We start from the raw sequence: 10439 nt of genomic DNA on the forward strand, positions 1-10439 counted from the left end.
AGGCTGGTTTTCTGTGCTTGCTTGCTCTCCATCTGCAAAAATCACACTCATCTTCCCTGTGGGTGGGATCTAGGATTTGGCCACGGAGTGTAAGGGTATGTTTTATGTATGTGGAGCATTAGGGGTACCCATGGGTCAGTTTGGGGGGGTCTGCAGGTTAGGCAAGATGAATACAGAAATATATACAGATGAAATAAATGATGTTTGGAATTGATTTAAAAATAAGTATTGAAGTGGTAATAAGGTGTATAAATTAGACAAACTGGCCCAGATATCGATACTTGTTAGAAGTTCTGTGACAGAGACATCAGATCTACCATACTATTCTCTTATATTTGTTTATTTTTAAAATTTTCCATTAATAGATAAGGTGAGTCTTTTAAATAAGTAAAAATATAGGGTACAGAATTGGAGAAGATATTTCTAGTGCATTTATTTTATAAGCACCTGTATCCAGAACATGTAAAGAGCTCTTAAAAATCAGTAAGGCAAAGATAAAATCTAATAGAAAAAAAATGGATAAAGGCTTGAACAGACATTACACAAAAGAGGATATATAAATGGCTAATTTGAAAAGTTGTTCATCCTCATAGTCATTTGGGAAATGAAAATTAAATCATAAGGAGATACCATTATCTCATTATGCCAAATAGAAAGGATACTTTTTCAAAAACTGAAGTTACCAAGTGAAGAGGCTATGGAGAAAATGAATGCTTATAAATTCTGGAGGGAGAATAAATTATCTTAACCACTTTGGAAACTGGTTGGCAATTTGTACTAAAAATAAATGTACTCAATACTGTTTAAAACAGAAGTTTTATTCCTAGGTATAGACCCAAATAAATGTATAAATTTGTTCACTGAAAGACACTTACTATACACACACACACATGCATGTCTGTGTGTGTGTGTATATATATATATATTATAATATGTTATATATTTGTAATATATATGTTATGTATATTTATATCTATATATGTATTATATGTATATCAACATTATAATATCTCCCAATGAAACTATCAAATTAGGAAAAATAAATAGGTGCCTCATATTCATAAATGTAGAAGTATATGGTAATGTGACTGAGTGAACTGATGGTACATGTAAAAACAAAGTGAATCTTGCAAACGTAATGTTGAGATACCAAATAGTATATAGATACAAAATAGCATATGCCACATTATTCAATTATTTAAATTTCAAACCCAAGCAAACATGACTTATAGCTTCAATAATCAAAGTCATGTTTGAGGGGATAGTGATGTGGATGAGCCACATGGGGAACTTTTAACTTGGTAGATATATTCCCTCTTAACTCTGTGTGCTGCTTACAGGAGTCTTTCCACTTTAAAAATTCATTGAGCTATACACGTATGAGTTTTATGTTTTTCTGTATGTATGCTATAATTCATGAAAAAAATGTAAAAAGTCAAACCATAAATGACAACCAAAGGTTTTGTTTTTTATGTTGGAAAATGGCCAAGCCCTTAATATATGAAGAGCTCCCAAAAATCAAGAAGAAAAAGACTTAGAAGCTAATAGTGAAATGGGCAGCAGCATCTTCAAATATAGACAGATATTTCACAAATGGACAAATCACCTTTAAATATATTTTTAAAATATCAGTCTAATTCATAATAATAAAAATGCAAAATAAAATGACAATAAGACACTATTTGTCAATTATCAGATTGAAAAAGAAATCTAAATAATTAAAAACAAAATAAACAAAAATAAAAACACGTATCTTTTAAAAAAAGTACTTAGCGCCTGGGGTGGGGGGAAGGGAAAACCCAAAAGTTTNACAACATACTATATTGGTGGGGCCCTAGGGAGAAGTAAATAATATATTTCATCTTAAGCTCTAGTGAAAAGGTGCCTTGCATGAAGCAAACACTAAATATTCATTTTAAGGTTTGTGAGTTGGGTATATATGTATCTATCAAGAGGGACTATAGAATTAAAATTCAATTCAGAGAATGTATTTTTTCACCACAATTCTCAGCCCTCAAGGAAGCATCGATTCCTGGAAGAAGAACAATTATTTCAATAAAATGACCCTGAAAGTCTTGGTTGGATTTGAAATTTTCCATGAAGCTGGAAACTGGCTAAAGTGTCTATTTATAAATACAGAGGTAGGANGTCTATTTATAAATAAAGAGGTGGAAAAAATCTAGAGAAGAGCTAAATCTGAAAAGCAGAATTTATTCTACAGGAAGGAGAGCTAAGTGGTGGAATCGGGGAGAATTCATTTGCTTTGTAAACAGCTCATGCTATTTTAATATTTTCCCCACGGCCCGAGCTCCTTTCTCCATGAGTTTTGCTTAATTGCAAATGGGAAATTGGTTCCCCAATGTCAAAACTTCCAGCATGCTCCAATTCTAGAATCATGACATTTCCTGAGGAATATATGACTGGGAGACCCCAGGTATCCCTGTATTCTTTCAAATGATGGAAAAGAGGAGAAGTAGCGTCCAAGGAGTGAAACATGACTCTCCAAGGTGGAAAATGCAGCAAACTAAGAGGTAAGGGGCATGAGAAACCTCTGAGACACTTTCAGAGGACAAAGAGCCTTCGTTCTCAGAGGGAAATTGCTTTTGCTCTTTATGCTTTTCTTGACCTTAGAGACTAAAATTTTTGCTTAGAGTAATGTCAATTTGACAATCGAGGGGTTTGTCTTATGGAAACAGAGACTTCAGAGAACAGCAGGAGAGAGGTATGATCATGGCATGTGGATTAAAAATAATTTAAAAACAAAACGTTTTTAGGGGCGCCTGGGTGGCACAGCGGTTAAGCGTCTGCCTTCGGCTCAGGGCGTGATCCCGGCGTTATGGGATCGAGCCCCACCTCAGGCTCTTCCGCTATGAGCCTGCTTCTTCCTCTGCCACTCCCCCTGCTTGTGTTCCCTCTCTCACTGGCTGTCTCTATCTCTGTCAAATAAAAAAATAAATAAAAGAATCTTAAAAAAAAATAAAAACAAAACGTTTTTAGAGCAAAAGAAAAATGAATAGTGATATTTAAATATTTGAATAAAAAGAGTGAGTAGGGTATTGATTTTAGATTTTTTAAAATCTTTGGGATTGCTACTTATGGGAAGATTTAACTGACAGATGAGGGAATTATGCTGGGTGATTCTTCTGAAGCATGAACTGGTCTCTACCCCAAACCAGTGTAGATTTGGTAAGAACTCTGCTTAGAGGTTTGGGAAATGACTGACAAGGAATCATATCACCGTGTATATGTGATTCAAAATCCGGGATGGATTACCAGCGGATTTAGGGATGTTGCAAATTCATTTTAGGAACACAAGACAAGAGTGCACAGAGTTTGCTGGCATGCACCTTGCAAATGTTTCAGTGAGGTTATTACTATCCTGTTAGGCATCACATATAATACAAAGAAATACACTTTCTTTTCAGGACCCGTTTGATTATGCCCCTTGGTCACAGTTATGTCCTACTGTATAGAAGATAAAGAAAAAACATTTTATATTATTTGATACTAAGAAATTATATACTTAAAAATATACTTTAAACTAAGAAATCATGAGGAAAATTTGTTTTGAATGATTGTTGTGAGGTTTCTATTTAATTAGGATGTAAAAATATTTTCTGAATACTTTCTGAATATTTTCATGAATATTTCATGATCCTTAGTCTTCAAATCTACCTCTATATTATAAAAGCTCTTCTTAATGATTACTGTTTGCAGGAAATGTCATTAAAATCAGAATTTTCCTCCTCCCTCCCTCTCTCTCCTCTTTCTTTCAAAGAAAATAGCAAATACTAGCCTTTGAAGGGGTAGACATTATAACTGACCATGGACTAAATTTTGAGTTAGGTGAAATTGGGCTTTGGGGACTTCATTTCTTTCTTTTTTCTTTTTGTTTATTTGATTTTATGNCTTTCAAAGAAAATAGCAAATACTAGCCTTTGAAGGGGTAGACATTATAACTGACCATGGACTAAATTTTGAATTAGGTGAAATTGGGCTTTGGGGACTTCATTTCTTTCTTTTTTTCTTTTTGTTTATTTTATTTTATTTTTTTAAATTTTTTTTATTATATTATGTTAGTCACCATACAGTACATCCCTGGTTTTTTATGTAAAGTTTGATGATTCATTAGTTGCATATAACACCCGGTGCACCATGGAATACGTGCCCTCCCCACCACCCATCACCAGCCTATCCCATTCCCCCACCCCCCTCCCCTCTGACGCCTTCAGTTTGTTTCTCGTGAATATAGAAATGAAGTCCCCCCCCACCCCCGCTGAGAGACTATGGACTCTGGGGACTTCATTTCTATATTCACGACCTTACTTCTGTTAGGTCACCTTCCCAGGGTGGAAGTTTCTCTACACCATCCAAAGGGCCACCCATGCATAGAAGTTTTCACAGGCTGTAAAATGACCTCTCCTTTCCATACAAATTACTCTCATACTGTCATCAAACAAATCACAATTTGAATGGTGAATGATGTATCTATGGGAACAGTGTACATTTTAGCAGGATAATAATTTAATCCAAAGGACCTAAACTTTAATTTTTTCCTTCCTATCAAATAATTCTGCAATTTGTACGATGGATACAATTAATTATAAATAAATCTACAACTCAAGTATTTAAGTGGCCACAGGAAGCTAACTGCCACAATAAAAGCAGTTAGGATTTAAATCTTTTATTTTATCCAACTCTGTGTTGTTTTATATCAACTAATTGAACCTCCCTAACAACTCCCATGTGAAATTACCTGAGTCAATTGTCCAAGGACAGAAAACTAATATTATACAAATGGAACATATGTAGTCTCTACTCTCAGTAACTGCCTCTTTGAATGATTTAATCATCAGTCCGAAGAGAGAATACTTAAAGCACAAAATCAGGTATATTGTATGCAATAGAAAAGTTGTAATAAGCGTGAGAAGTTCTAGGATAAACAATAGCAAGACCATCAGGTATAACTCAATAAGGACTATTTAGTATAACCAGAATAAAGTAGGATTACATAGGGAATACTCCTTGGTTGAGGTGCCTTATTTAACATCTTTTATATAAGGCCTCATTATAAAACGAATGCCTAATCACTGAATAAAATTTGAAAAAGCAGAATACAAATATATAATGAAAATCATTAATAACCTCAAGGTCACAGAGAATCCTAATCATTATTTTTGTAGTGTGTTTTTCAATGCTTTTGTATGCTTATAGTTACATATATTTCAGCAATATTTGGAAAATATTTCATATTTTATATTATGCCTGTTCATATACTAAGATATTGTAAGCATCATTAATAGGTACTGCATATTTAAAATTAATTTTATTGACTGTGCAATAATCTAATCAATGCATAAATGATAGTCAACATTTTTCTATTCTAAAATATTAAAGGTTTTTTTTTTCTAATTTAACTATAACGTATATATACCAATGATGCCTGTCCTAGCATGTAAATATTTATGTGCAACTAATTATGCATCTAGAATATTTTCTTAAGGAGAAATTGCCAGATAAATGATGTTATCATTTAAAAATAGGATTCCATCATTCTTTTAAATTCCTGATGATGTATCAAATTTTTCAGTAAGAAAAGATCTTACTTACATTTCTAAAGTAATCTTTTGAAATTGTGTTTTAGTAACTGTTCATTTTGTGAACTTGATTTTCACAGCATTTTTAAATAAATGAATCTCAGGATAGTAACTATGTGTAAATTATGTCAAAATGTTTTATTTTTCCTAGTATTTTTGCTTCTTTTAAAAAAATCCTTTATTTAAATTCAATTTAGTTAACATATACTGTATTATTAGATACTGGCGTAGAATTTAGTGATTCATCAACTGCACATAACGCCCTGCGCTCATTACTTCAAATGCCCTCCTTAACGCCCACCACTCAGTTTCCCCATCCCCCCACCCTCCTCCCCTAACCAACCCTTATTTGTTTCCTAGAGTGAAGAGTCTTTGTGGTTTGTCTCCCCCTCTGATTTCATCTTATTTTATTTTTCCTTCCCTTCCCCTCTGTTCATCTGTTTTATTTCTTAAATTCCACATGTGAGTGAGATCATATGGTATTTGTCTTTCTCTGACTGACTTAGCTCACTTAGCATAATCCCTTCCAGTTCTATCCATGTTCTTGCAAATGGCAAGATTTCATTCTACGTTCTACATTCATCTTCTTTATCCATTCATCTGTCTATGGACACCTGGGCTCCTTCCACAGTTTCACCATTGTGGACATTGCTACTATAAACATTGGGGTGCATGTGCCCCATTGAATCACAATGTTTGTATTCCTTGGGTAAATACCTACTAGTACAATCGCTGGGTCACAGGGTAGCTCTATTTTTAACTTTTTGGGGAACCTCCATACCGTTTTCCAGAGTGGCTGTACCAGCTTGCATTCCTACTAGCAGTGTAAGAGGGTTCCCCTTTCTCCACATCCTCACCAATCTATTGTTTCCTGAGTTGTTATTTTTACTTCTTAATTTTATTATTTCATTGTGCTAGCTAGAAAACCAATTCACTGTTCTTAGCAGAACACAATCCTGTTTTGCTTAATATGCTTTGCCATCTTTAAGTTCAGACAAAAGAGCGGTTTTTAATTCAAACGTGGATATTGGAGATGAGAGATTTTGTATCTTCACTAGCTGATATCTAATGTCATAAATAAAATATGTTAGTATGTGAATGTTTAGCTATTGATCCTTGTGGCTATACAATAATGTTTATTTTTTTTTTAAGATTTTATTTATTTATTTGACACAGAGAGAGAGACAGCCAGTGAGAGAGGGAACACAAGTAAGGGGAGTGGGAGAGGAAGAAGCAGGCTCCCAGCAGGGGAGCCTGACGTGGGGCTTGATCCCAGGACTCCGTGATCACGCCCTGAGCCGAAGGCAGACACTTAACGACTGAGCCACCCAGGCGCCCCTATACAATAGTGTTTAAAAGCACAAGGTTTTCTCTGAGGCAGAAACCAGGCATCTGATGCCCGCACTGCTGTTTATTACCTATATGATCGTAACCAAGTTATTCAGCTTCTAGGGCACTTACTGTAAAGGGCTTATAAAGGCCCTTTGCTCATAGAATCACTTCATGAATGACTTATTATTATTATTTTAATAGTAATACATTTATTTATGTGATGTATTGTATATAGTTCAAAGTTTGAATAAACATTCTTGAATTACACATTTGCTTGATGCATAAGGAAAGTTAAAGTCACAAAGAGCATGTGTGTGTGTATATACAAGATCATATATTTAGTAATTATCATGTCCTGGACTCACACCAGAGAATTTATGTGATATTCTTCACAGCTCTTTCCATTTTGCTAAATAAAATCCACTGTGTAGACATATTTTCCAGAAAATAGGACATTATATTATACTGAAGTTTTATTATAGGACAGCCTGTTTTGAGAATCTTTGTACTTGGAGGTGTGGCTACATGGAGGGAATAGCACGCTCATCTATGAAAACCACACTATTTTAAGTTCATGGTATTTGATATAAATATAAATGTGTTTTTGACATAAGCAAAGTAAATGAAAATGCTTGTGCTATTAGTCCTAGCTATGTTAACTCCTACTAATTATCCCTTGGCTAAATATCATGATAAATTCATTCCATGAGTGCATTCCTTATGGTCCTTGGAGATTTAGCCATATTGACTTAATTATCAGAAGCAGAAAGAATTTAGCTTCTCTAACCAATAGTCCCTTTCAAAGACAGTAATTTTCACATGCTATAATAGAAATGCATTAAAAATCAACAAGAAAAATGAATTGAATTGGAGGGAATGAAGTTAGAAAACATTGAATAAATTAGATTTACTGAAATTCAAATGAAGTCACAGTTTCTCTCAATCCTAATAGATCCGGGACCTTCTTTCTTAGTAGATATTTTGTAATACCTCTTTACTATCTTTGCCCTTGTGATATCTCTACTTGGCAAACTAGGAGGTTGCTAAGTAGAAGTCATGAATTAAAATATGGTTGTTAAGATACAAATCCATAATGGTTAATTCTCATTGTTCTGGCTGAGGTAATAAAATGAAGTGTGTTAATGATTTTCTCCGTTTCAGCATCCCATGCCCAGCTCCTCTGTTGCTCGTAGGCTTACAAGCTAGCATCAAGTTCTACAGGAAAATCAAGCTCCTAGGATTCTGATTGTGTCATTTCCAGCAAGTCGTGTCTCAGAAATGGCAAGTTTCAACAACACCTTTCCTCACCCTAATGGCTTTGTTCTGCTGGGCTTCTCTGACTGGCCCACACTGGAAATGGTTTTTTTGTGGCCGTCTCCACCTTCTACATAATGACCCTCCTTGGAAATTCAGCCATCATTTTCTTGTCCCGCCTTGAGCCCAGACTCCACACCCCCATGTACTTCTTTCCGGCTAATCTCTCCTTTTTGGACCTTTGCTAAACTACCTCCACTGTCCCACAGATGCTGGTCAACATCCAGAGCCACCTGAGAAACATCAGCTACACAGGATGCATAGCTCAGCTTTTCATCCTCCTTGGCTTGGGATCCACTGAATGTGTCCTTCTCTCAATAATGGCCTTCGATCGTTATGTAGCTATCTGCCAACCTCTTCATTACACAGTTATCATGCATTCTCGGCTTTGCCGACAAATGGCAGCAGTGGCTTGGGTAACAGTTTTCAGTAATTCCTTGGTGCAAACAGTGTTGACTTTCTCATTACCTCGCTGGGGTCAATATCGGGTAGAGAATTTCTTCTGTGAAGTACCTGCCATGCTTCAATTATCATGCGCTGATACATGGATCAACGAAGTCGAGATGTATGCAGCTGTGGTAATCATAAAAGTTATCCCAGTTGGATTAATTCTGTTCTCTTACATCAACATTGCCAGAGCAGTAGTTAGGATCCAGTCTTCTGAGGGTCGCAAGAAGGCCTTCAACACATGTGGGTCTCATCTGCTGGTGGTCCTTATGTTCTATGGCTCAGCCATTAGTGGTTATGCATATATGGCACCCAAGAGCAATTCAGCCAAATTGAAGGGCAAGCTTCTTGCACTTTTCTATGGACTTGTAACTCCAATGCTCAACCCTCTCATCTACACCTTGAGAAATAGAGATGTCAAGGGAGCACTAAAGAAGCAACTGGGGAGAGAAAAGAAGGGGTGGAGCATGGCTTAGGAGAAGGTGGTTCCTTACAATTAGGATTCCTCACTCCCAGAACGCCTGCTGCCAACTGCCATCACCTCCACTCCCAAATAATGGTGGCTGACTGTTAGTCTTACTACCTTTGTATTTCAGAGGAAGTAAAATACTGATGACTCTCCCCTTAAAATAATGAAAGAGCTCTAAAGATAGATAACAAATATCATAGATTCTAGTAAAATATTGCATTTGTTACTATGTTGTGTTTTCTAACGAAGCCTTAAAATTAATAACCAAATATGATTTCTTGTCACATAGCACATGAAAACTGATGATTAAGGGACTAATCTTGAAACTTGTTTAAAAAGAAGAAAGCTGACTGCTCAAAAAGACTAGATCATGCCACAAAATTAGCAGAATGCCCTTATAATCAAGAGGGAACTTCTCCCCCTCCCTTCACATTTTCTTATGTTGTTAGTGTAGCTGTTATGTATCTGATCTCATTTTAATCAATATTAGGAGGGAGCATCCTCAGGGAGCCTAGTGCATGCTCTGATCATTGACACCGCTGTGGAGAAAAAGGTGTACACATATAGAAGGCTCTGTGAAATGCCTCTTCCTGTTTGTTCATTTATCCAGGCCTTCTAGCAGACTCTTTTAGCATATTTTTAAAAATTCTACATGTTATTATATGAAAGATCTATGGCTTAAACTATGGCTAACATATGGAGAACATGATGTCTCAGCCTTTGATCTAAAAACATCTAAAAACATCTTGCTTCCCAATAAGTATATATTTTATTTGTGGTGCTCAATCATCTTTATCAACATTATAATAGCTATTCTCAGCAGGCCAAGTGGAAAAATAGACATTTTTCTACAAACTGAAAGGCAAGAGAGCATGTAGGTTCTGCAGACAGGAGAGATATACCCAATACTATGTATTTTTTAAAAATTCTATTTAAGTTCCAGATAATTAATGAATGGTGTAATATTAGTTTCAGGGGAACAATTCAGTGATTCAACATTTCCCTGCAACACCCAGTGCTCATCACAATAAGTGCACTTCTTCATTCCCACCAATCACCTATTTCACCCATTCCCTGCCCGCCTCCCTTCTGGTATCCATCGGTTTGTTCTCTGTAGTTAAGAGTCTGTTTCTGGGTTTGACTCTCTCTCCCCAAAACCATGTGTTACAGATTCTTATGTATTGGTTACTGGATGAAAGGCCTACCTCTAGGCAATGAGGTCTAGGCTTGACATAACTAAGTGTCTTACACAATTGTTTATATATTTCATAATTTTAAAT

General features: G+C 35.7%; 1 pseudogene; it reads left to right on the top strand.

Annotated features, from left to right (window-relative positions):
- The first annotated feature begins 8207 nt into the window (after window positions 1–8207).
- Window positions 8208–9166, top strand: LOC100467964 (annotated as a pseudogene).
- Window positions 9167–10439: the final 1273 nt, after the last annotated feature.

This window comes from Ailuropoda melanoleuca, chromosome 18, assembly GCF_002007445.2.
Source record: "Ailuropoda melanoleuca isolate Jingjing chromosome 18, ASM200744v2, whole genome shotgun sequence".
Taxonomy (NCBI): domain Eukaryota; kingdom Metazoa; phylum Chordata; class Mammalia; order Carnivora; family Ursidae; genus Ailuropoda; species Ailuropoda melanoleuca.